The sequence below is a fragment of the Mesoplodon bidens genome (assembly GCF_964165515.1).
Source record: "Mesoplodon bidens genome assembly, chromosome: 20".
Lineage (NCBI taxonomy): Eukaryota > Metazoa > Chordata > Mammalia > Artiodactyla > Ziphiidae > Mesoplodon > Mesoplodon bidens.
Window position 1 is genome coordinate 16,261,408 of NC_138181.1, and position 25,555 is coordinate 16,286,962.

Genomic DNA, 25,555 nt, shown 5'->3' on the forward strand with positions numbered 1-25,555 from the left:
GGCATTTGACATTGAGTTTTTCCTCCTTAACTCACAAGCTGCTGAGTTAACTCAAATCTGTACTAATTGGGGGTTATGTTTGGCTCAAAATTACAGGATCTTAAAAAAAAAGGCACAAACACCCATATATTATACGCCATTCCTAATTACAAAATAAAAATGACAGTACCGAATTGGCTCAATTTCCCATTTCAGGTATGACATATGGTGTTAAGTTCAATAATGACAAAATATATTGAAGGTACTGGAAATATAAAACTTTCATTTGTCAAATATGCTTCATACATTTCATCTTTCAGTTTCTTATCGTAGGTGTTAATGATACGAAATGAAGCCAATTTCATATTTATCCTGTGTGACCAGAATGTGACCCTTCCTGAACTTTAACGACTTCTGGGATTTTGTGACATTGTAACATTGGCAGAAACATTTTATTCTTTTAATACAGCTTCTTTCTATAGAGGTAATTAAACTCGATGAGTGTGCCCCTGCTAGAACTATGGACTCAGAAACAGTCGTTTGGTCTTTGGAGAAAATATGAAAGGTACTTACCCTCAGAAGAAAGGTTTGATCACCTACCTACAACACCAGGTCTCCTGACCCTACTTAACTGCTGTCAGCAATTCTTTACCATCGTGTTGGATGATGGATTATGAAGGCATGAGGACATGGGCAGTTTATGCTCCTGAGAATATTCTGATCTATTCTATGTTATATGGGCTAAAATAAATATGGGAAGACTTTTACTAACTGACAGTTATTCACTTATGTGTCTATACCTCATCCCTCTCCGGAAAATCCTAAGTTGCTATCAAGAACACAAAGAGAGAACACAAGAAGACAGAACTGACTGACATTGAACCATTTCTTTTTGTTTGGAAAAGTCCAAATCCAAAAAGTTAAAGTTTTGAAGTTGTCACCATATTCTTCTTTTTTGAGGAAAATTTCGTCACTTCAGTTATCATTTACCTCTACCCCAAACCTTCTTTAGTTGAGGCTAATCTTCAGAAACTAGAAATGCTGAACTTCTCTTCATAACATGGCTCTGTAGCTCTCTCCTTTCAATCTTGTCAAGGATGTGAGTCCTAGATACCAAGAGTAAGGAGGGGTATTTGAAAACATCTGGTCCAGTCTCCTCATCTTACACAACATGAAGCAACCAAGGCTTGAGTTCAAATAACTAGTTCAAAGTGGCTCAGACACCTACTAACAAAGACAAAATCAGATTCCACACAACCCCTGTTCCATATCCCCTGCTTTTCTACATACCCTGTGTCACTTCTTGAGTTCTCCGAACTTTCCATGAATTCAGTTTATTTCTTCTAGGATTGGTCTGCCTGAATGGATACTAACATCGGTTGTGAATACTAGTAGATTCAACTCAAAATTTATGGGGAATCTAGATATAATCTCAGGGTTGTCAGGGACCTCACTCACTTCAGTCGGTTTGGAGTTTTTGTTTGTTTTGTTTTGTTTGCCTGTATCATCATTGCTTATTAGACATCTGTCCTCTGCTTAAATTATTACAATGTCAGAGAATGCTTGAATTTCCGATAGGCCACTTCATTACTGAGAAACACTACTCATGTGAAGAATTCTGTATTATTTTGAGCAAACTATGCCAACCAATAAATTCCACCAGTTGGCCAAGGTTTGTTGCCCAATAAGGGGGAAATGACACACTTCCCTACAATCGAAGAGCAGACCTTCTCCCTGAGTCTCAGTACTTGAATCTTTGAAATTTAATAAGGCATTTCCATCCCAGGAGGCATTCTAAGAGAAATCTCAAACCCTAGACATCTCTTCTGTTCCTTTGAGATTGACAGTTGCCATGGGAATGGGACGAGGGGTTGCTGTCCTCAGCCCCTCCATGATTTCATCCTAGCACAGTTCCTGCGGGGACCTAAGTGCCTGTGAAGATTTTTATAGAGGCCCATCAGCTGGGCCGAGTAGAGGAAGTGCTGGGTCCCTCTGCACCAGAGGAGGGAACATGATTTATTTAGTGCTTACTGAGTGGCTCTAATGTCCCTGACTTGCCTCCCGCACTGAAAAACACAGAAATTCTGATTTTATTTTAACTCCAGACTTGTTTTCAATTGTAATTCTTGGGTGGATTTCAGATAGTTTCTAATTAAAACAAGAGAGCACTGCAATAAACCCTCAGCTGATCAGGGACCCATAGGTCCATTGGATGCATCTAAAGTGCGGGTCAGATTCCAAATGTTAAGCCCTTAATTTTTCTGTGGCCGTAAACATGAGAAAGCAGCTCAGACTGGCTTCAACAGGATCTTCTGTGTGACTCACCCAGGGTTGGGAATTTCAGCTGAGAATACAGTTTGACTATTTTATAAATTAATATGAAACCCGACTCTGTCCTTGGAGGGAGATACCACCCAGAAGACCACACAGCCATTTTGTACATAAAGGGGAGCCTGGGAGCCTGAAAGGGGCCACCTAATGTGAAATCCAAGGCTGGATTTTGTATTGATCTTGGAGTGGGGCAACGAAGAGCATTCTTTGATGGTGAAAGTCCCATCTCTAGAGACTCTGAGTCACTCTAGGGGAGCCTCAGATCCATCCGTCATCATTATTTTGTCAGGAAATAAAATACTTGCACCTATGTTAAGTTCCTAAATAGGTTTAATGATATCTTTGCCAGTTTATAGACAGAACACCAGCATGCATCATCAAAGTCAATATCTTGCCTAGGTACTCCTGATTATAGATGTGGTCAAGAAGTAGACCATTTCTTAGACACTTCCCAAATATATTCTTACATCAAAAAGCCTCATTCTATTCTCTGAGTGGCAGTTCTTGGAAGTTCTAGTAATTCCCTGGAAATTTCAGAATATCCAGTAAAAAGCCATTTTTCTTGAATAATAAGGAGATTTGTCATGCAGGGCAGGAATTTTCTGAGCCAATTCCTCACTATTAGACTGTTGCAGGAGGTCTGTGATGTGCATGTCATATTATGGGTAAAGTTGTTAAAATTTATTTAAAATTAAGGTACACAGAAAGATATAAAAGTAACACAGTGAACTCTCACGATCCATTATGCAGCATAAGAAATAAAAAATGATTCATAAATTTGAAGCCTGTCTATACTACCCACAATATCATCTCCCCACGCCCCTGAAAGAAGTCTCTATCCTAAATCACATGTTCTTATTCTCAAGCATTTCTTTGTAAAATTAATGCACAGTATCAACTCGAATGTTTATAAACTTTATATAAAGCATATTCTGCATATCTTTTTCTGTAATTTGCATTTTCTATTCCACATTATGTTTGAAAGATTCATCCACCTTGATAAATATAGTTCCAGTCCATTCATTTACATTTCTGCTTAGAATTTTATTTGTGTTTTCATTCTCCTGTTGATAGATACATGGTTTTCATTTTGGTTAAAGAATGTATACTTTTAAATTTGTTAGAAATTGTCAAGTTGTTCTTGAAAGTGGTTACACTAATACATACTCAGATGGGCAATGTATTAGAGTTTCTATTTTTCACATCCTTGCTAATATCTGCTATTGTCAACCCATTAACATGTTGGCCAATCTAATGGTATCTTATTATGGTTTTAATACTCATTTCTCTGATTTCTAGTGAGATTGAGCATCTTATTGGTAAGGTTTGTATCTTTTATACTAAATTTGCTTTCCCAATTTCCTTCTCCATTTCTTACACTAACTATTGCCCTCTCTCTATGTATGTCTCTCTGTCTCTGTCTCTGTCTCTCGCTCTTTCTCTGTCTCACACCCACACTCACACCCTGCTGTACTTTCCACTGCTATGTATGCTCTGGAAGGCAGAAGCATAGATGTATTCTCAATTCTTAATGCCAAGTCTGACCTCAATAAGGTGCTTAATAAATATTGTCTGAAGAAATGAATTTGCATTTCTTTCAACTCCAAATTCACCACAGGTCCTGACACCAGAAATCATCAACAAACTGGTCTCTGCCCACAGTGACTTTCTGTTGTGTATTGATCCTGTACCCCATTGCTAGTTTCACGTTCCTGAAGTACCATGTGCATTCTGTCACTTCCATGTTTAAAAATCTTCCATGCTTCCCTGTTGCTGAGCAGAACAGGTTCAAAGTTCTCATGAAGATAGTTACGGGCTTTCATCAATGAAGCCCCTTTGTTGATTCCATCTTATTTCTCGCTCTGGCTCCAACATGAGTCCTCTGTTACAGGTGGTCCTCTTGCTCTTCTTCTCATGAGACAGCCTAGTGACTGTGGAGGCTGTCCTTAGAACCTCCAGAATTTTATGCGTGAGGAAAATGCTGCACAGATTTTACCAGCCTGTAAGAATATTGAAGGGTGAAGTCTTAATCTTTCATACCTGGGACACGGTAGGTATCGTTGGCTTTTGGATGAATGGATTGTGTTTCTTGGTTTCCTGACATAAATTTAACATGCAGCATAAATCAGCAAGAACTCAGCTCTAGTACAAAACTGATAAAGTGAGTGTCAAAACCTACTAAGGGATTAAAAAAATCTCAATGTTCGTGATGGAAACTTGCTCTAAGTAGGTGTCAGACACTGTGCCGTATAACAGATACAAAGAAAAATTTCATCAGTTCTCTGTCCTGAAGGGGCTTAGAATAACAAAGGGAAAACAAATATTAAATATTATAATACCTCTACATTTACACAAAATTATATATGGTTGTATATATGTATTGTACATTATTATAAATGATGCAGATACTTTAATATCTGTATCTACCTTTACCTTTTTTTTTTTTTTTTTTTGCCTATGTACTCACAGGCGTTTATTTATCCAAGACTAAGAATGAGAGAGAGAGGATGAAGAGAAAAACCAGATGCCTCAAGGTGGTAGAGCTGATGGGAGAAATGAACAGAAAGGCTCCTCCTCTTGTGTTCTGCAAGCACTGCTGTGGAAAAACTTACCATGTCTAGGCTACGTAGACACCAACCAATGACCAGAAAATGTGACCTTCAAAATAGCAACTGGAAGTCATTCTTCCCTTTATAAGGGTCAGCTATTTCTTTCATAAGATGATGGACGCACTGAGAAATTAGACTCAGAAAGGACTAACTGCTGGTAGCTGAGAACATTCCTTCTCTTCCTTCTTATATGGAATGAATATGCCTCCAGAATGGCGTGAAGCAATAAAGGTCATTGCAATTAGAAGGTTCGCCAAGGTCAAAAGCCAGTGTGGGATGTAGACTTTGCCCTAGTTTTTCCTTTTCCTTTATCTTCTATTGGCACATACCCATTATGTCTTTCTTACCCTTGAAAGCAGGTGCTCTGTGCTGAGAGAGAAAGAAGCGTGAAGTCAGCAGAACACTGAGGTCCCACTTTTGTTCTGCCCACTGACACACAAGAGAGATGAAGAGGTGCCCCCCGCTCCCCAAAGGATGGTCAGCTCTAACACTCCGCGTCTCAAGGATCCTGAAATCAGAGGTGTCTTTGGTACATAGTATATTTATTGATAGATCCAATGACTTTAAGAGTTTCTGTGTGTATATTTCAAGTTTTGAAAGCACAGGTTATTCTCTAAATTTAGGTAGGTGCTAAAAACACGAAAGGAAATCATTTTCACTAACCGCCTTGAACACTTGGTAGAATTTCAAAGTTTCTAACAATTTCAAAGGGAAGCAATTGGGTTTTCCCAGAGCCTGTGCTTTCAAACAGAGAACCTTTCAGCAGAAGGCTATCTGCAAGGTGAAGTCCAAGGGGAAAGGAAACATGCCCCCCACCACCGTAAAAATGTCTGGCCAGTTAGTTACATTCTGTTCAAAATTCTGAACCCTACTAAAGAGACTGGTTCTACATCAAAATGCTGAGTGACCTTGATAAATACTAGATGGAAGGGGAAATGTTAATTGTCAGTCGTTGAAAATATTACTCGGTTATCTTGCAAGGCCTGAGACTCTGAAGGAATGAAATAGAGAAGTCATTTGTATTTATAATGAGTGCAAAGAAAAAGACCAGTTGTTTTCTGGAAAACACAAGCAGAGATAAGGCATATGGTATGTGTGGAAATCAAAAGTGGCTTCAACACGCAAAGGTTTACTTTCCTAAATAAGAGAGTGCTGGTGAGAGGCCTTGAGAAATCATCTGAAATTAAAGCACCTTTTGTGCCTGTCCTGCCACTACAGGCTTCAGCTATCGACTCTGTACCCCAAACCTCCCAAAGGAAGAGAGGAGGAAGAGTAAAAAGACCCAGCTCTAAGCTGAGCTGACTCTCTTTAAAGAGACTTCTCAGCTGGTCCACACGATCATTCTGCTTTCATCTCCCTGGCCAGAACTCAGTAGCATAGTCACCGCTAACAGCAAAGGAGGCTGTGAAATGTAGTGTCTGAACTGGGCATATTATGTTCTGGAATAATATTAGGGTTCTGTTATTAAAGAAGAGGGAAGGGCTTCCCTGGTGGCACAGTGGTTGAGAGTCCGCCTGCCGATGCAGGGGACACGGGTTCGTGCCCCGGTCCGGGAAGATCCCACATGCCACGGAGCGGCTGGGCCCGTGAGCCATGGCCGCTGAGTCTGCGCGTCCGGAGCCTGTGCTCTGCGACGAGAGAGGCCACAACAGTGAGAGGCCTGCGTACGGCAAGGAAAAAAAAAAAAAGAAGAGGGAATACTTGACACCGGGTAGACAACAGTCTGCTTTAGCAAACGGAAGGAGAAATAAGCAAATGGAACATTAGGAAGGAAGTAGTGCATGAAATTGGACAGTAGCTTTTCAGACATCACGAGTTTATGTGTATAAATACTATCGCTGATGGGTCATTGAGGCTTCTAGACTTACCTGTAGTACCATGTTGACTAGCAAAACGATAATGAAAAGTCATTTTTGCCTCTCTTGGTCTCAATGTATTCACCTAAAAAAAGGAGGGAATTTATTGTATCAACGGTTTTCAGTTTTCTTAGGGGCAAAATTCTTTCTTCTATCATAATTTTTTAGATTCCCAGAAAACACTGATAAAAAGGAAAACTTACGCAGTTGAAATGGGAGCAGTGGGCTGGCAGCTGCATACCACAGTCTTTCCTTTGTTCTACAATATGGCCTTGGAGATATGCTAGGGCTCTAAGTAAAAAAATATATATATATATATATGTGAAATCCACTGATCTTGACTTTTTCAGACTTGAACATTTTAGGGTTTGATGACTTAGACCACAAAAGGGGTTCTGTAGGCCTTTTGTCTGTAAGTTTTTGTCTTTCTCTTCTTAGTTAGAATTTAGGGAGAAAATGTTGACTTTATTTCTTATTCAGGTAGAAGATAAGAGTCTTGTTTTTTATCTTTATTTGGGAAGAAAATAAAATACATACAGTTCTGATTTTTTATTTCTATTTGGGAGAAAAATTTGAGGAGCCCTTCGACTATCTGACCCCTTTTTGCATAAAATGAAACGTAAAATCTAGTCCTGTTCATAGAATAGATGTACACGTTGTGCATACCTTGATATTTACTACAATTAGGTAAGTAACTAAATTTAGATGTGTTGTTGTTAGGATTCCTCCTCCCCCCATAATATGTTTCCTTCCATGAAGTGTTGCTTCTAAGGACCACAAAAGCATATTCTAGATAATCTATTTCTGATCACACCTGATTTTCTATATATTTCTTAGTTAATGCTTGGATTCTATCCAAAGGTGAATATTCATGGGAGAACTTTGTTCCATGTAGTCAGTTTAGTAGAGTCATGGAGAGGGGGAAGGTGTTTTCCTATAAGAATTGTAGCCAAAGTGTTGGAGTTTAAGTTTCATGTGTGGCTTTTCCTTTATGAGGATTAGCTGCTGTGCAAGTCTGAAAAAAATGCTAAGAAGAAGTAAAATCGTAGATAGAGATAGTGTAAAACCAAGGGTGGCTTTTGAGTCACACTTAATAGGAATCTAGAACTCTTTGCACTTTCCAAGTTTTCCCCGTTCTACTGGGACTCTTAAACTGAAATAATAATCTCTTTTCCCCTTTAAATAATTCTTGTCCTACTTTTAAGACTACTAGGGGAATAAAATAAAACACATGCAAAACTTAACATCAGCATTACTAAAACATATGTAACAGCATGTAGGAACTCCGCAGACCTTGTAAAAATCCATTTAAGACCGCAGAGAAAACCACCTAAGTACAGACCAAAATGTATTTGAATGGAGAGCATAGGTTTGGTGGGCAGGAAACTCAGGATTTACTTTTGGCTTTATCATTGCCCACATCTGTGCCTTCTGTGTAATCATTCTTATCCATTTGAATTTTTAGTCTCACCTTTCATATAGATGAGTGCTATTTTTCTCTTGGCTTTCAGAGACACTGGGAATAGTATGGTCATTTTTCTAAAGTCTTAGGCCAAATGAGAGAAGATGACTCAATAACTCAAGAGGTATTACTGCTGTGACAAACACTCATGAAATACAAGACAGTATGATTCTCAGAGTCATGGAACTGGCATTAACTCTATAGTCATTTACAAAACATACAAGTTCATGATGATCTACTATTTAGTTCTATGGCCAGATTTCCTTAGTAGATCTAGATCATTTCATCTTCCCTTTACCCTTGACTTCCTGGCTTTATTGCCTTCATATTTAATCAGAGATTTAAAAAGATCAACTTCTACATGCAATGGATGTTTTTTTTTCTCATCCTAAAAATCTAATGGATTCCTCTTGTGAAAGCTCAAAATGGTAGGAAATGAGGTGCTACAAATCAATGGAATTAAAAATTTCTCTCTTCAATGTTGAGGTCACTGGGGCCCTCTTTTCAATTCTAATGTTCCAAGCAGCCGAACAGTCTCTAGTCCTTGACCTTGAAATTTGGGCTTGGGTCCACAGTCTTCAGAACTGGGAGTGAGCCCAAGTATAGCTTTTATCTGGCTACAGCCCAGAAGTTTGGTAAAACTCCTGGAAACAAAATATCTATAAACAAACAAAATGAACTAATATATTACTTTCATGCCATTTGAATTGAAATCAGAGCAATTACTTTTAAAAAGTCACATGAAAGTATCTAAAGAATTTTCTAATTTACTAAAAGATGTTCTTTAGCAACGCGATGGTTTTTTAGGAACATGGTGGGTTAGGTTTTAGGGAAAGTTTTGTATGACCTCCCGTTAAACTTGGTTCTGTAACCACCCTTGACAACTACACTGTGTAAGGCTGTGGTCAGGAACAGCATCGCGGGCAGGCAATCTCTGCAGTCTCACAGGGCCCCATGTTCAGAAGGGCCCTGTGCTGGGTGCAATGCTCTATTGTAGCCTTCTTGAAATTCTTAATAATTTTATCTTTGAGCTTGGGGTTTGTAAGTGAAGTTTGATAAGACAACGAAGCATGAGCATGAGAAGAAGATACACGCAACACCATTGTTTTCTCCCTATCTGTATACATTGTTCACCATAAGCACACAATTCTAGGGGACCCACAATGCATGGGAAGTCAATGATAACTCAAAGTGAGTGCAAAGTAATCTTCTTAAGTCTGTGACTGTGTAAGCTAGGGTGCTAACAGCCCCAAGAAGCAACACTTTCCATTAGAACCAGAATTTGCTTTGAACTCAGAAGGCAATTCCATCTAAGAAACACTGACAACCAAAGAACCCTCTTATATCCCTTCTTATTTGTGTTACTACTTTGCGTTAGCCAACGACTTTGAAAATGATGACCTAGAAGGAACGGTAGAGTTCCTTCACCTTTTCTTACTCTTAGTAAACCAAATGTAGAGAGTGTGTGAATCAAGAAGTGAAATTTAGGGACTTGGCTGGCGGTCCAGTGGTTAGGACTCTGTGCTTTCACTGCCGAGGTCCCGGGTTCAGCCTCTGGTCAGGGAACAAAGATCCTGCAAAAAAAAAAAAAGTGAAATTTAAAATTGTGAGTTAATTCTTTGAAGCATTTTCACTGTTCTGGTAACAACAAAGTACATATGTGTGTACAAGCTACAAGATACAAATTGTGTAAATTTGGTGATTTCCCGTACGAGTTAAATTCTCTTATGATTGCATTCAGAACTGGTATTTGTGCAATGTAAAGATGAATGGTAACATCCATGTTCATAACTTAAAGTATTAATTATGTTTTACTTAGAACACGAAAAGCAAATTAAAAGCTCTGTGACACACCAAGAGAGAGAACACAGAAGAAAGAGAAAACAACGTAGTGCCTTTAACAGCAAATTTTTCCTGCTTTTTGAACAAGAGGACTCACATTTTTCATTTTGCACTGGACCCTGCAAATTACGCAGTTATCTCTGGTTGTGATATGAACAGCAAAAAAGAAATAGAAGTAAACGGTAATGATTAAGTATATAATGCCATCCCCGAGTCCCCCTCCCCCAGAAAAGGAAAAGAGTGGAGGAAGGGTATAAACCCACTGTAAGTGGAGAGGATGAACACCCAGAGAGCTCCTAGGCTCCATGACCTGCCTTGGCTCAACTGGCTCCAAAGCAGAGAGCAGGGCGCCTTCATGAGTCTCACAGTCTTGCTCTGGGTAACTGTTCCACTGATGGCACTGTCCCCCTTTGCCATCTTTGCATCCATAGTCTGTTGAGGTTAATGTAACAGCAAAGATGAGGCAAAAAGATGTCTGATAACCAGATGCTCTAGCCATCATATGCCTCTAAGACAGGGTCCTCACAGCCCAGGAGAACTGGGTGAATAGTGATAGTAAGGCTTTGCACTGAAAGAAATTGTCAGTATTTACCTTTTCCAAAAGAAAAGAAATCTTTGTTGCCATTGTAGAAGTCTTATGAAGTTAGGTTCATAAGTTATATTCTATCTAGTGATTTTTTTTTTTGCGGTATGCGGGCCTCTCACTGTTGTGGCCTCTCCCGTTGCGGCGGAGCACAGGCTCCGGACGCGCAGGCTCAGCGGCCATGGCTCACGGGCCCAGCCGCTCCACGGCATGTGGGATCTTCCCGGACCGGGGCACGAACCCACGTCCCCTGCATCGGCAGGCGGACTCTCAACCACTCCGCCACCAGGGAAGCCCCTATCTAGTGATCTTTTATCGTCGCCCTGAAATCACTCATCATTTTAAACCTTCTAATCCTCCCGCTTTGGGCTGGTTTCTTGCCAGGGTCTTTTCCTCCGAAACTCTGCTTCATTCTTATTTTTGAAGCTCTAGATGTTTACTTTCTTCATCTGTGTCAGCTCAGGACTCCTTTTCCTGGCCTGTTCTCATCTAGTTTTACTTCCTGTCTTTCTCGCTGGCGATTGTGACTGATTAAAATCTGGAAACTGTGCAGTGACATCAGAGGCCAACCAAGCCATCACTCGTGTCTTTCTTCTACTCAGCTTTTACCCTTCTTCCTCCTTTTAGTGCCTCTGCTGATTTGTTACAACTCTCTCAAGGAAGGGTTGACATCTTGAGTTCATTAAAAAAAACTAAGTAAAACTTTCTGATATATAATTGAAATTTTACAAATGTCAACCAGAACCATAAAAACTAGTCAATGAAATTACCAACAAAATGCTTTTGTTATCTTCAACCTGTGGGTCATCGTCGGTGCTTTAAAACGAGAACCTGCTTTGCTGTTGAGTATTAGAGATTTACCTCTGATTTGGCCATTTCCCAGGGTTTGGGGGATAAGCCAAAAATGATTTTTGTCTGTCCCTAAACAGGAGGCACTGTTTAGTAAAGTTTCACTTGTGTATCTCTCACGTTATCCAGCAAGTGAGGACAGAGACCGCAACTGCCTCAGTCACTTTTGTGTCTTTAGCTCCCAGCGCTGTGCCTGGCTTAGGGGGGATGCTCATCCATGGGTACTGAATCAGGCCTAACAATGATGTCACAGCCACGTGATTCATATACTTCCTGCCTCTTTGTGTTGCTGTATTTCCAAGTGATGTTGTAGAGTTGAGGAGAACGCTAACTCACCTTTAACTTACTCCTTTTCACGTAGATGGAATCATAACACTGTATTGCATATTACCAAAAATTCTGCTTCCCAACCTTGGAGGTGGAAATCTTTATGTGTGCTTTAGAAACTATTTTTTGAAATCAGACTAGGAGAGTTGCATCTGTAAGTACCACAGGTACACAAAACCCTCAGAAAGTGTGTCTACCAAGCCTTAAAATTGAGATCCCAGAACATTTTCTAAAGCCTTCAGTAAATTAATCTTGGACACAAGTATTTAAAATCTCTCCCTGTAGGGAGGGAAAAGGGAAGTTCACTCCACGTTTTCACTAAATTTGGTCATTTAGAAAAGACTTCAGTTGCTAAGTGCACCCGTTCAGATCACAGTGCTTTCAAGTCAGTTTGTAAACTCTCGAGGAGTCAGGATATCCAATCCTGCTGGTTAGCATGGTGGCAGGAATGACATTCTTCAGGGTAATCTTGTCCTCTTGCCTTGATGACCACGAACAGTGCTTTCCAAGACTTAAAAAACAGAAACGTGAAATGGAAGGTATAAAGTTAAATATTTACAGGAGACCAAAGCAGGTCATTCAGAAATAAGGAAAATGTGTTTTCCCCCGTCTTCTCTAGTCTGACATGTTCCGTGCAGGTAGGCTACCCTCCCAGTGCATCCCCTTCCATGGTGTTGCCTCATCTGTCTGTTCCACCTCCAGGAAATATTCTCTCTTCCCTTTCTAACCAAGTCTACCCATAATCCAAGGTCCAGCTAGCAATCTCCCCTCCTCTTGCCTCCTCTCTGATGTTTTTCTTTACTCATTTGGTCCTCAAAATTGGTGTTTCCTTTAAATTCATAAAGAGCATATGCCTGTTTTATTTTTCAATGCCACTGCTCGACACCTACCCACATTCAGCTTTTGATTTCTCTGGATTATTTTAATTTATCATTTAACCGTTATGCTTTTCCAATTAGGCTGTAACCTACATTATAAATTTCTGGAGGGTAGAGATCATATGATTAAAAAATAGCCTTGAAGGTCCGAAAGTTTGTTTTGAACAAAGAAAAGTACCCCCACCTATTTTTGAATAAATAATGAATGTGACTATCACTGTCCTGTACCCTAGGGTATATGAGTAGAAAGGTAGGAAACAAATAATTATGGCACGTGGAGTATAATAAGAGCTAAAGAAAGATAAAAATTATGTAGAAGATCAATGGTTCATGGAGGGGCCAAAATGGTTATGTAGCTTCTCTTAAAATTTTTGAAAGAAAATTTTAGGCCATCAAAACCTGCATTTATTCTTTTAGCAGGTCAAATAATCTTTAGGACTCCATTTGCCTGAAACAGATTTCTAACTCTTTTTTGGTTTTGAAAAACACTGTAGACAATTTTCAAACATGTCTGGATATTTGTTTTCCTCATCTCCAAAAACATCTAAAGGAAAAACTAATAAAAATGAAATTAGACTACATCACGATTTAGGGATCTACAATTGAATAAGTTAAATTTTTAGAATAAATTCACTTCAATAACAAATTGAATTAATGCTCTTTTAAGCAGAACTCAGTAATTATCCATGGAGCTGGGAAGAGTAAGGTCTTCCCACAAACCTCTCACATATTAAGAAACTAGAGACCAAAGTTGCAAATGTGTTTGAATTTCTCAGTTTCTTTTCTTCCCAGAGAAACTCCGATTCAAGCCGTTCCTTGGCATAGAAACCACGTTTAGCTTTGAACATTTTCCATCTTCGAATTTCTGTGGAAACTTTTGCTAATTAGAAAGCAGATTCTACTTGGCTTTTAAGAAATGCTAAAACCACAGTTCAGGGTATTTTCAGAGTGGGTTGTTTCAAGGGACTTTTGATGTGTACTCAGTGGATGCCTGGAATGTAGTCAAACTCAACATGAAATGAAAGCTTGATTGCCCACCAATCTCACACTGCAGAGTTACAGAGACCACCAGGACAGGTATGAGAAATGCATTTACATGAAACACAGACCATCAGTGGGATGGAACCTGCGTGCTTTTTTAGCTTATCTAATAGTTTTCACTATGTGCAGAAAAGCCCTATGACAATTTTCAAGTGAAAGGATGAGGAGTATGAGGAGAATTCTGTGTTTGAAGTAAAAGGTATCGCAATCATATATCAGCTAACACATGCAAATTAGTATTACATATTTCAACTATGTGTATTAACAATATCCTATCAAACATGAAAGGAAGAACTTTTGTCATGTATGTTTTAGAGTTCTTATTTAGATGTTTTCCTATTCATAATTAACTCCATCTATCTGTTAACTCATTTATGTATTCACTCATTCATTCATTTCATTCATTCAACAGAGTTGTTGAACATTTTCTATGTGCTAGCAAAATGCTACACACAATGGCTATACAAGGCATGTTATAATCAACCTGTCAAAAGTCAAAGAGAATCTAGAAAGCAGTAAGAGACAAGTGATTCATCACAGAGAGCTCCTATAACATTATCAATGGATATCTTAGGAGAAACTTTACAGGCAAGAAAGGAAGGGGATGATATATTCAAAGCACTGAAAGAAAAAAACTACCAAGCAAGAATTCTATATACAACAAAATTGTCCTTCAAAAATAAAGGAGAAATAAAGAACTTCCCAGGCAAAAAAAAGCTGAGGGAGTTCATCATCAGTAGACCTGCCTTGCCAGATGCTAAAGGGAGTCCTTCAGGTTGAAATGAATGGATGCTAAGAATATAAAAGCCTATAAAACAAAAGCTCTCTGGTAAACATAAATATATAGACAAATACAGTATCCTGTGATGCTATAATAGTGATACATAAATCACTGTTAATTCTGGAACAAACTTTAAAAGATAAAACCATAAAATAACTATAACTATAAATTATGTTAATAGATACAAAATATAAAAGATGTAATTTGTGGGCTTCCCTGGTGGCGCAGTGGTTGAGAGTCCGCCTGCCAATGCAGGGGACACAGGTTCGTGCCCCGGTCCAGGAAGATCCCACATGCCACGGAGCGGCTGGGCCTGTGAGCCATGGCCGCTGAGCCTGCGCATCCGGAGCCTGTGCTCTGCAACGGGAGAGGCCACAACAGTGAGAGGCCCACGTACTGCAAAAAAAAAAAAAAAAAAAAAAGATGTAATTTGTGACGTCAATAACATTAAGTATGGTTTTATGGTTTTAACATAAAACAAAGTTTTTGTATATGATTTAAATTATGTTGTTATTTTAAAATAGATTATTATTAATATAAGAAGTGTTATACAATGCCCATGATAACCACAAAGAAAATACCTGTAGAAGATACACCAAAGAAAATGAGAAAGGAATCAAAGCATGTAACTGGAAAAAAAATCAACAAAACACAAAGGCTGTAGGAGAGGAAAGAGGGAAAAATAACTAAGACATACAGAAAACAATTAACAAATGGTAACAGAATAGTAAGTCTTCCCTATCAGGAATTACTTTAAATGTAAATGGATTAACTCCTCAGTCAAAAGATATAGAGTGGCTGCTATGGAGAACAGTATGGAGATTCCTCAAAAAACTAAAATAGAGCTACCATATGATCCAACAATCCCACTCCTGGGCATGTATCTGAAGAAAACCATAATTTGAAAAGATACATGCACCCCAATGTTCATTGCCGCACTATTTACAATAACCAGGACATGGAAGCAATCTAAATGTCCATCAACAGAGGAATGGATAGAGAAGATGTGGTACATATATACAATGGAATATTACTCTGCCATAAAAAAGGATGAAATCATGCCATTTGCAGCAACATGGATGGACCTAGAGACTGTCATACTAAGTGAGGTAAGTCAGACAGAGAAAGACAAATATCATATGATATCACTTATAAGTGGAATCTTTAAAAAAAGGCTACAAATGAACTTATTTACAAAAGAGAAATAGAGTTACAGATGTAGAAAATAAACTTATGGTTACTGGGGTGTGAATGGGGGGGAGGGATAAATTGCAAGATAGGGATTTACACATACACACTGTATATAATAGATAACTAATAAGGACCTACTATATAGCACAGGGAACTCTACTCGATATTCTGTAATGGCCTATACGGGAAAAGAACATAAAAGAGAGTGGATATATATATATATGTATAGCAGATTCATTTTGCTCTACACCTGAAACTAACACAACATTGTAAATCAACTATTCCCCAATAAAAATTATTTTTAAAAGATATAGAATGGCTGAATAGATTTTTAAAAACTAGAGACAACTATATACTATCTACAAAAGACCCACATGAGATCTAAGGACACGCATAGGATGAAAGTGAAAGAAGGGGAAAGATATTGCATGTAAATGATAACCCAAAAGGAGCAGAGGTGGCCATGTTTATATCAGAAAAAAATAGACTTGAAGTCCAAAACTGTCATAAGAGCCAAAGAAGGACATTATAAAATGATAAAAGGGTCAATTCAACAGGAATACATAACAATTATAAATTTATTTACACCTAACAGCAGAGTATGCAAATATATGAAGCAAACATTGACAGCATTGAAGAAAGAAATAGAAACAATAATAGTGAGGGATTTCAATACCCCACTTTCAATAACAGACAGAATGACCAGACACAAGATCAATAAGGAAACAGGATTTTAATAACATTATAGACCAATTGGATGTAACAGATATAAACAGAAAACCACATTCACCAGCAGCAGATTACATAATCTTCTCAAGTGCACATAGAACATTGTCTAGGATAGATCACATATTAGGATACAAAAAAGTCTTAACAAATTCAGGAAAATTGAAATCGTTCAAAATATCTTTTCTGACCAAAATGAAATGTAACTAGAAATCAGTAGCAAAAGCAAAACTGGGAAATTCACATATATTTGGAAATTAACACACTCTTGAACAACCAAGACTGAATCATGCAGAAATAAGAAATACAAACAGAGCTATAAATAGTAAGAAGATCAAATCAGTGTTCAAAAACTTCGCAACAAAGAAAAGCTGAGGACCAGATGGCTTCATTGGCAAATTCTACCAAAAATTTAAACAAAAATTAACACCAATCCTTCTCAAACAATTCCAAAAAATTGAAGAGGAGAAAACACTTCCAAACTCATTTTATGAGGCCAGCACTTTTCTACTACCAAAATTAGACACTACAAGAAAAACTCTACAAGAAAAAAACCCTGCAGACCAATATACTTACTGAATATTGATACAGAAATCCACAACAAAATACTAGCAAACAGAATTCAACAGCATGCTAAAAGGATATACATCATGACCAAGTAGGATTTAATCCTGGGATGCAAGGATGGTTCAATATGGAAAAATCAAGCATTGTAGTACACCACATTAACAGAATGAAGGGGGGAAAAATCACACGATCATTTCATTCGATGCATAAAAACTATGACAAAATTCAGCACTCTTTCATGATAAAAATAGCAAACTAGGGCTTCCCTGGTGGCGCAGTGGTTGAGAGCCCGCCTGCCGATGCAGGGGACATGGGTTCGTGCCCCGGTCCGGGAAGATCCCACATGCCGCGGAGCGGCTGGGCCCGTGAGCCATGGCCGCTGAGCCTGCGCGTCTAGAGCCTGTGCTCTGCAACGGGAGAGGCCACAACAGTGAGAGGCCCGCGTACCGCAAAAAAAAAAAAAAGCAAACTAGGAATAAGGAAATGACCTTAATATAATAAAGACCACTTATGAAAAGCCATTATATGGTCTATATTCATTATAGATAGAAACCATGGGATTGGGAACAAAAGGATTGAGGTAGGAGTGACTATTCTTACAATACTTTAGTGACCCACTTGGAAAACCATATGCTTTCTGTCTCGACACCAGGTTCTGTTGGATTATATGTTCTATTCCTGGAATGGAAGGCTTACACCACGGGACAGAGTGAGGGTTTCACTAAACCTAAAGTTACTCTTACCATCTAGTCATCTGAGTCTACTCAAGCTAGTAGACCATAAGGTGAAGAAAGGAATTACTATAATAACTGAAGTATTTGACTACCATGAGGAGATACTGTTGCTGCTATATAATGAGGAAAATTTGTCTGAAACTCCAGGGATTCACTGGGGATGCCTGTTGGTAATCAATGCCCAGTGATAACCATGTAGTTTCAATAACTGAGCCTGACAACAGTCTAAAATGGGGGGATTAGGGCTTCCCCGGTGGCGCAGTAGTTGAGAGTCCGCCTGCTGATGCAGGGGACACAGGTTCGTGCCCCGGTCCAGGAGGATCCCACATGCCGCGGAGCTGCTGGGCCCGTGAGCCATGGCCGCTGGTCCTGCGCGTCCGGAGCCTGTGCTCCGCAGCAGGGGAGGCCACAGCAGTGAGAGGCCCGCGTAGAGCAAAAATAAAATAAAATGGGGGGATTAGAAATCTCAGAGATGAGATTCTGGGTCATATCGCTGGCAATCTAGAGCTGAGAGGAATCTAGAAAGCATGACAGAGGAAAATGATAAAATATTAATAATGATCTGCGGACCAGCTAAGGCAGTAAGTAGGGACTGTAGCTGGTCCCACTACATTTTGTTGTGTCTTTTTTCCCAAATAAATTTTGTCTGGCCACAACTTGGAAGCATTCCTAACAGGACAAAGTGAATTCAACATGGACATGAGTGGATCCGAGAAGTACAAAGGGTGAATTGGAGCTGATACCTTTGCTGCCCGATTCATATTGTTTCAGTGCTCACTGTTCCCATACACACCTGTAGGTTTGTACATCAAGCTCTGCTTCTTATTCGCAAGTCACTCTGACTGAGAGCTATTTCTGGCCATCGGAACATGGTACTCCTAAGTAGGACAGGCTGGCAGGACCAGGGGGTTGAAGCTCTGTGAACAGCTTCAACAAGTGACAACAGGAATTCGTTGATATATACCTCAGCTTTTTTTTTTTTTTTTTTGCGGTACGCCGGCCTCTCAGTGCTGTGGCCTCTCCCATTGCGGAGCACAGGCTCCGGACACGCAGGCCCAGCGGCCATGGCTCACGGGCCCAGCCGCTCCGCAGCATGTGGGATCTTCCTAGACCAGGGCACGAACCCGTCTCCCCTGCATCGGCAGGCGGACTCTCAACCACTGCACCACCAGGGAAGCCCTATACCTCAGCTTTCTTGCTTTTGTGTGCGGCAGCTTTGAGGCATGGTTGCCATCCGGAGGTCATCAGTGGGCCTGAGAACAAACTGCTCTGAGTGCTTGGCTCATTCTTACTTTCTATTGCCTTCATGCCTTTCACTTTGGAATGGCCTCCCAAGTAAACTAGCACTAAACCAATTCATGGTCTGCTTCTACGGGAACCCAATTTAAAATGAGATTTTTAACTCAGGTCTACCTGAAACCAAAGCATGAACTCATAAGCACTATGCTATCCTGCAAAGTCTCATAAAATATGGCCTACGGAATAATTGCCTTAGGATTATGTGGTGATAGCTGTTAATAAACAAAGATTCCTGGGCAGATGGGTTTTAAACACCCTGGAACTTGAGAACCACTTTCGTATTTTGGGTCTCAGTTAAGATTTCCGAGGCTAAGGTGGATTCTCTTTTCATATGTAAAAATTACACATAACTTCAAGTTGCTTAGACTGGCTCTAATGATTTTCTACATTTATTTCTTGGATGTATGTCTGTATGTTCCTTATGCTATATGCTTAAGCTTACAGATACATTTTGGTATTTCAGAGTAGGTCAAGAGTCTTAGAAAATAAGAAATTGTTTTAATAATAGAAAAACAAAATCCAAGGAGCAGAGAAAATGGCTTAACACTAAGGATTTTTGATCCTTTGTTCTCTGTCTACCAGCAATTTCCCAAGAGGCTCTGTAAAGGCCAGTTAACCTCTTAGTGTCTGTGTTTCCTTATGTGTTAAATGGGACTCATAACCCTGATGATGTAAGGGCACCAAGGAGATGAATTATTTAACGTTAGATGATCTATAATCTGCCACACAATATTATTTTGAAGATCTCCATCCATTATTCATTGCTGAATGCACTTATCTTACATTATTAGAGTATGCAGTCTCTCACAAATATCAGATTATTACACACACTTTTTAATAGGTGGCGGTAAGACACATGCCGTGGGCTATTTTTAGCTAAAAGAGTTCATCCTAGGTGACCCAGAGTGAGATGCTGTAAGGATCTATAAAAACAATGAACCTAACCTTCATGGTGGATGATAAATATTACTGTATTTATTTATAGTTTGGTAGACCCTTGGCATTCAGGGATTTAATATCACACTTTGTATTCTTCGTAACCAACTTCAGAGGTTCATATCACAGAGCAATCTGCAGTTTTTTTGGTGGCACGAATTTGAATTGTACTCACTAAGCCTGAAATATGGGGCCGGTCACAGTAGCAGAAAGGAAAGTGAGCTGGATTTCCTATCTGGTTCACCTTGCCCTGCTTTTCTCCTCTCTCAGATGTAGTAGCTGTTCTTAAGTGATAAAACCTTAGTATATTTGTGTAAAATTGCTCTTCTGGGAGAAATAAACCATTGCTAGTGATGGTGATGAAACTGAAAAAGTCTAAGAAGTGCCTATTCTTAGCCAGAAAAGAGATTTTTAATAAAGAGTGAAACATTGAACTTGGCAGATTTAAATCCATGATACAATCAAGTCCACCAAACGAGTATATGAAAACCAGAAAAATCACTTCATGAAGTTATTTTAGCCACAGTCCTTATGAAATCAAGATTTTATTAATTTATTTTTGCATTTTTACTTTTAAAAATATGACTAATCTGAGGATCAGAAAAGGAGCTGTTTTTAATGTTCAATTTTACTTTGTAGCATTTTGTAGGAGAGGGTCTATGTTATGGTAGTGTTCTATCACATTCCTTTTCTTTTGCATTTTGTAGGAGGAAATCGCATAATATCCAAATGAAATCTCACCTCCTCCTTTTTGACCTCTGAATCATTAAGCTCCTTATTTTGTTGTATTGTATAGGCACTTCAGAAATAATGTTAAAAATAGAGATACCTGACATGCTTCTATTGTTCTTAACTTTAACCGGAATATTTCTAGGGTCCCTCAAAGTGTACTTTATAGAACAGGAGCTCTCCTTGAAGAAAAGATTCTATGATAAGTTAAACTTTAGAGTCTGCCATGCCCTGTTCCCATCTTAGAGAGTCAAACAGCATGTTCACCTGTTTATTAAATGTGCTGAGCACATCTATGGTTTAATTATCCCTAAGTGAGCTGGGAGCTAGTCATCATTCACTGTGAGAGCAAGGGATGTGAAGGAAAACCCCTGCCACGATGTCGCCAGTGGTCACTATGGAATGGACACCAAGCCCTCTAACTACTGACATGAAGCCATAAGGAAAAGCTTTCCAAAGTGAGCAATTTCCATGTAAAGAATGTGAATAATTATACTCTGCTAGAGATTGTTGAGCACCAAGTTTTGTTGACTACTGAGACAAAAGATACCTACATTTCCTTTTGTAGACTTCTGGATTAATATAAAAAATACAGAGCACAGGGCCTCCCTGGTGGCGCAGTGGTTGAGAGTCCGCCTGCCGATGCAGGGGATACGGGTTCGTGCCCCGGTCTGGGAGGATCCCATATGCCGCGGAGCGGCTGGGCCCGTGAGCCATGGCCTCTGGGCCTGTGCGTCCGGAGCCTGTGCTCCGCAACGGGAGAGGCCACAACAGTGAGAGGCCCGCATACCGCAAAAAAAGAAAAAAAAAAAAAAAAAAAAAAAAAATACAGAGCACAATGGATAAAACAGATCTATTGACAACTCGTTTTCCTATTTGAACCACGATGTTTTCAATTCTCTGTGACATTGTGCCGTGGAGCGGCTGGGCCCGTGAGCCATGGCTGCTGAGCCTGCGCGTCTGGAGCCTGTGTTCCACAACGGGAGAGGCCACAACAGTGAGAGGCCTGCATACCACAAAAAAAAAAAAAAAAAGATTTAGGGCTTTTCTGGTGGAGCAGTGGTTAAGAATCCACCTGCCAATGCAGGGGACACACTTCCCAGGCTTGGTCTGGAAGGATCCCACATGCTGCGGAGCAGCTAAGCCCATGTGCCACAACTACTGAGCCTGCATGCCACCACTACTGAGTCTGTGTGCCACAACTACTGAAACCCGTGTGCCTAGAGCCTCTGCTCCGCAACAAGAGAAGCCACCGCAATGAGAAGCCCACGTACTGCAAGGAAGAGTAGCCCCCGCTCGCCGCAACTAGAGAAAGCTCGCGTGCAGCAACGAAGACCCAAGGCAGCCAAAAATAAATAAATTTTTAAAAATTATTTTAAAAATGATTTATATCAACTATATCCACCTTTTGGTCTGAGGATTAGGTAAAATATTCTATAGTTCTCTGAAATACAATTCTACATAAACTAGTAGCATTATTTTATAAATTTAATATGGTCAATTCTGACTCATTCTGTAGGAAATTTCCATTTTTAAATTATGCCCTTTATTTTGTGTTGAGGCAGATGACCAATATATGAGTTATTGATTGATGGCAAGTTCTGGCTGACCACAGGACTATCCAAGATAAAAAAGGCCTTGTAAGATTAGTTAATATATTCATTATTACTGATAAGAGTTGTAACCCGCAATATGGTCTTCTAGACCAATTTTTAAAGAAAACTCCAGCAAATAATTATAACTTTGGAACTATGACTACCCTCCTTAAAAGAATCAGCACTTAGTGTGAAAAGAGGAACAGATGTTTAAAACGTGTTACCTTGACAAAAAGCTTGTTCAAAAGAGAGAAAGATGTTGGCCTGTAGCCCAACTACTTATCTTCTGTTCATGAACCTCTCTCTCCATCTACCCTTCTATCTAATACCCCACCGAAGACATGGGCAATTTGTGGTTGATATTATGGTAATGACAGTTGGAAAAGTTATTTGATTTCTTTCCTATCTATTTTTAACATCATTTCCCTATTGTTTTGCATTTCGTCTATTGCTTTGTGACCAGGGGCAATGTCCTGCTGATAAAAAGAGTTTAAATTTCCTGAAAGCCATCATTTTAGCTATTCCACAAATGTCCCTAACTTCCTCTTGCTGATACAATCACTTCTGTGGGTGGCAAATAGTGTTTTGGTTATAAAGAGCATGAACGGAGAACCAAGAGAATAAAAAAACAACGATGTATTTAATGGAAGCCTGAGGTGTTAAGCCCACCTTATCATTCTGCCGCTCATTAAAACATCCATAGAAGTGTATTTCTCTAGAGGGAAATAACCAAATGAAATGTCTGGTCTCCACACCATCTGTAGGCATCAATTTTCCCAGAGAGAGTGTAGAAGGGGAACTGCTGGTTGCCCTGGAGAATTTTGTAAATTAATCTGCATATCAGATACCCCCAAATGGGGACATTGCCTTAAAAATAAACCATGAATTTTATAAGTTTATTTTGGAGAGTGTATATGACAAGGAGGACCATCTGATGAATGTAAAATATTTAGATAAGCAGAGGCAACAGAAGCACAATCATGGCTGTGTGACAGAGGTGCAAATCTAATTTTCTCATATCCTCCCTCTTCCCCACTGGCTAACCCCATTTCTTAAGACAAAATGACTGAGATGGTTCAGCAAAGACCAAGAACGTCAGGTGAACAACTGTAATTCATTGACAACTGTAATTCATTGTGAGCCACACAGAGTTACATGTCCCTTGGAAACCTAATATTTGTATAGTATTTAATTTACAGATCACCTTGAACACTGGATCCTTGCATTCTTCCTATGCTGGAAGTATTATTTTGATTATTTTTCAAGTGCAGTAAACACACTAAGACTCAGCGATCCTAAGGGACTGGTCCTTTGCTTTATCACTGCTAAGCACAGAGGTGGGACCCACACCCTGGTGGCCTAGCTCCAAATCCCAAGCTTTCCCTGCCTTCAGCAGTTACCAATGTTTGGGGAGGTATCACCCACCCATATGAAATAACAGAGAATTAAGCAGAGCACATGAAGGGAACACTGGGTGAGTATCCTTACTCCACTGTCAAGTGAAGCTGGTGGGTCCTCTGGTATGTCTGACTCTTAGTAACTGACTCTGAAGCAGCTCTGAGATTAGCCTGAAGGGTTCTTATGAACCTTATATAATGATACACCCATATGAAAAATACTGTTACATACTGTCAAACACGTATGGATTCAATCTGCAAGCATTGCTTGGATTTCCATTCCACCCGTTGCCAACATAGCTACCCCAGTGCGAATAATGATTCTTCAGGCTCCTTTGGTCCTGGCTGTCCTCCACCTCAAAAGATGAACAAAACCTGCAACCTTCTCTTTCTTATGCAGTCATCTCATGTATTTTTAAAATCATTATTAAAATGCTTGAAAGTTAGAGCATTCAAAGGAACCCACCCCCCTGTGTTTGGAGAACTGTATTGAGTGCTCTCTGAACTTGGGGTTTAGACGTTTGGACACACTGACCATTTCTTATAACCATCATTGTTCTTTACTGAGTTTTCCTGGAAGATGTAGGAATAGGTCCTTTACCATTTAGATTATTGAAATGAATGAGCCGGTTTTCTGTGTAACTCCTTCAGCCTGTTCTAAATTACCTGTTAGAGGAAGACATGAGAGTCTTCTCTCCCTTATAATAAATGCCAGCTGTTGAATCATTGTTTCTAAACCATGATTAGAGCTGTTCTGAGAGCTTCATACCAGGGTCCCTTGGTTTTCTACATTAGCATATAGTTACATGGTTTATTTGCCCCAGGCCAAAAGCCCTGTGACAACTTAGCTGTCAAAATATGTTTTTCCCTAAGTGGGAGGTCAATAGCATCTCCATATCCCTGACCGGGAAGAAGAAGTAAGCTGGCAAGTGTGACTCCCACTAATCATCTACCTTTCAGGGCTTGATTGGGTAATTTTCTCTGAGGATGAAGAAGCTGACAAGAAATGCTTTCAAGGTGGAAAAGGAGCTTGTAAACCTGCCCGACTTATCTTCTGCCTGAAAGCAATAAACATCTGTTTTCTTGATAAAGTAACCAGGTTCATATTTGAGGGGAACAAGGCTATTTAGTTGGCTTCCAATTATTGATTCTTCTTGAGAACATTACCCCAAGGGTTCTGTGCAGTGAAACATTGAACATTACCCCGAACCCTCTAGATTCCCTTACACAGTCTGTCATTAGTCCAAATTCCATGCTCTGAGACATTTTTTTATACTAGAAAATGTTGGCAAATCTGTGGAGCACAGAAAGTAGGTAATGGCTGTTCACTTTGATTGAGATATTGGAGGACCTCAGGATATTGGGAAGATAATCTTTCTCACGTATCAATGAGTTCCACTTCTAAATAGCCAGAAGTAATTTCTTTGGACTTAGATAAGCAAATAGGTCTAGAAAGAGATAGGGCTTTTGTCTTGAGTGTGTGTGTGTGTGTGTGTGTGTGTGTGTGTGACGTCTGAGTCTTATTATTCATACTTAGAACACTCAGACTCTTGGTTCTTGATTAACAAAGTTTAGTCTATTATATACCATTTTAAAACTATAAAAAAAAACCCGATTCTTTCATTCACTCACTTATTCAGCAAAGCATTTTGGGTATCGCTATATGCCAGACACTCTTTTAGGCACAAAAAGACTAGGAAACAAAAGATAATAACCCTTCTCCTCCTGGGAACTTATATTCCAGGCAATAAATAATAAGCATAGTAAATAAGGAGATTCCATATTGTGGGGTTGGGGGAAAATGAACAAAGTGATGGAACCCAGAGAGAGGTAGTGAGTAGAC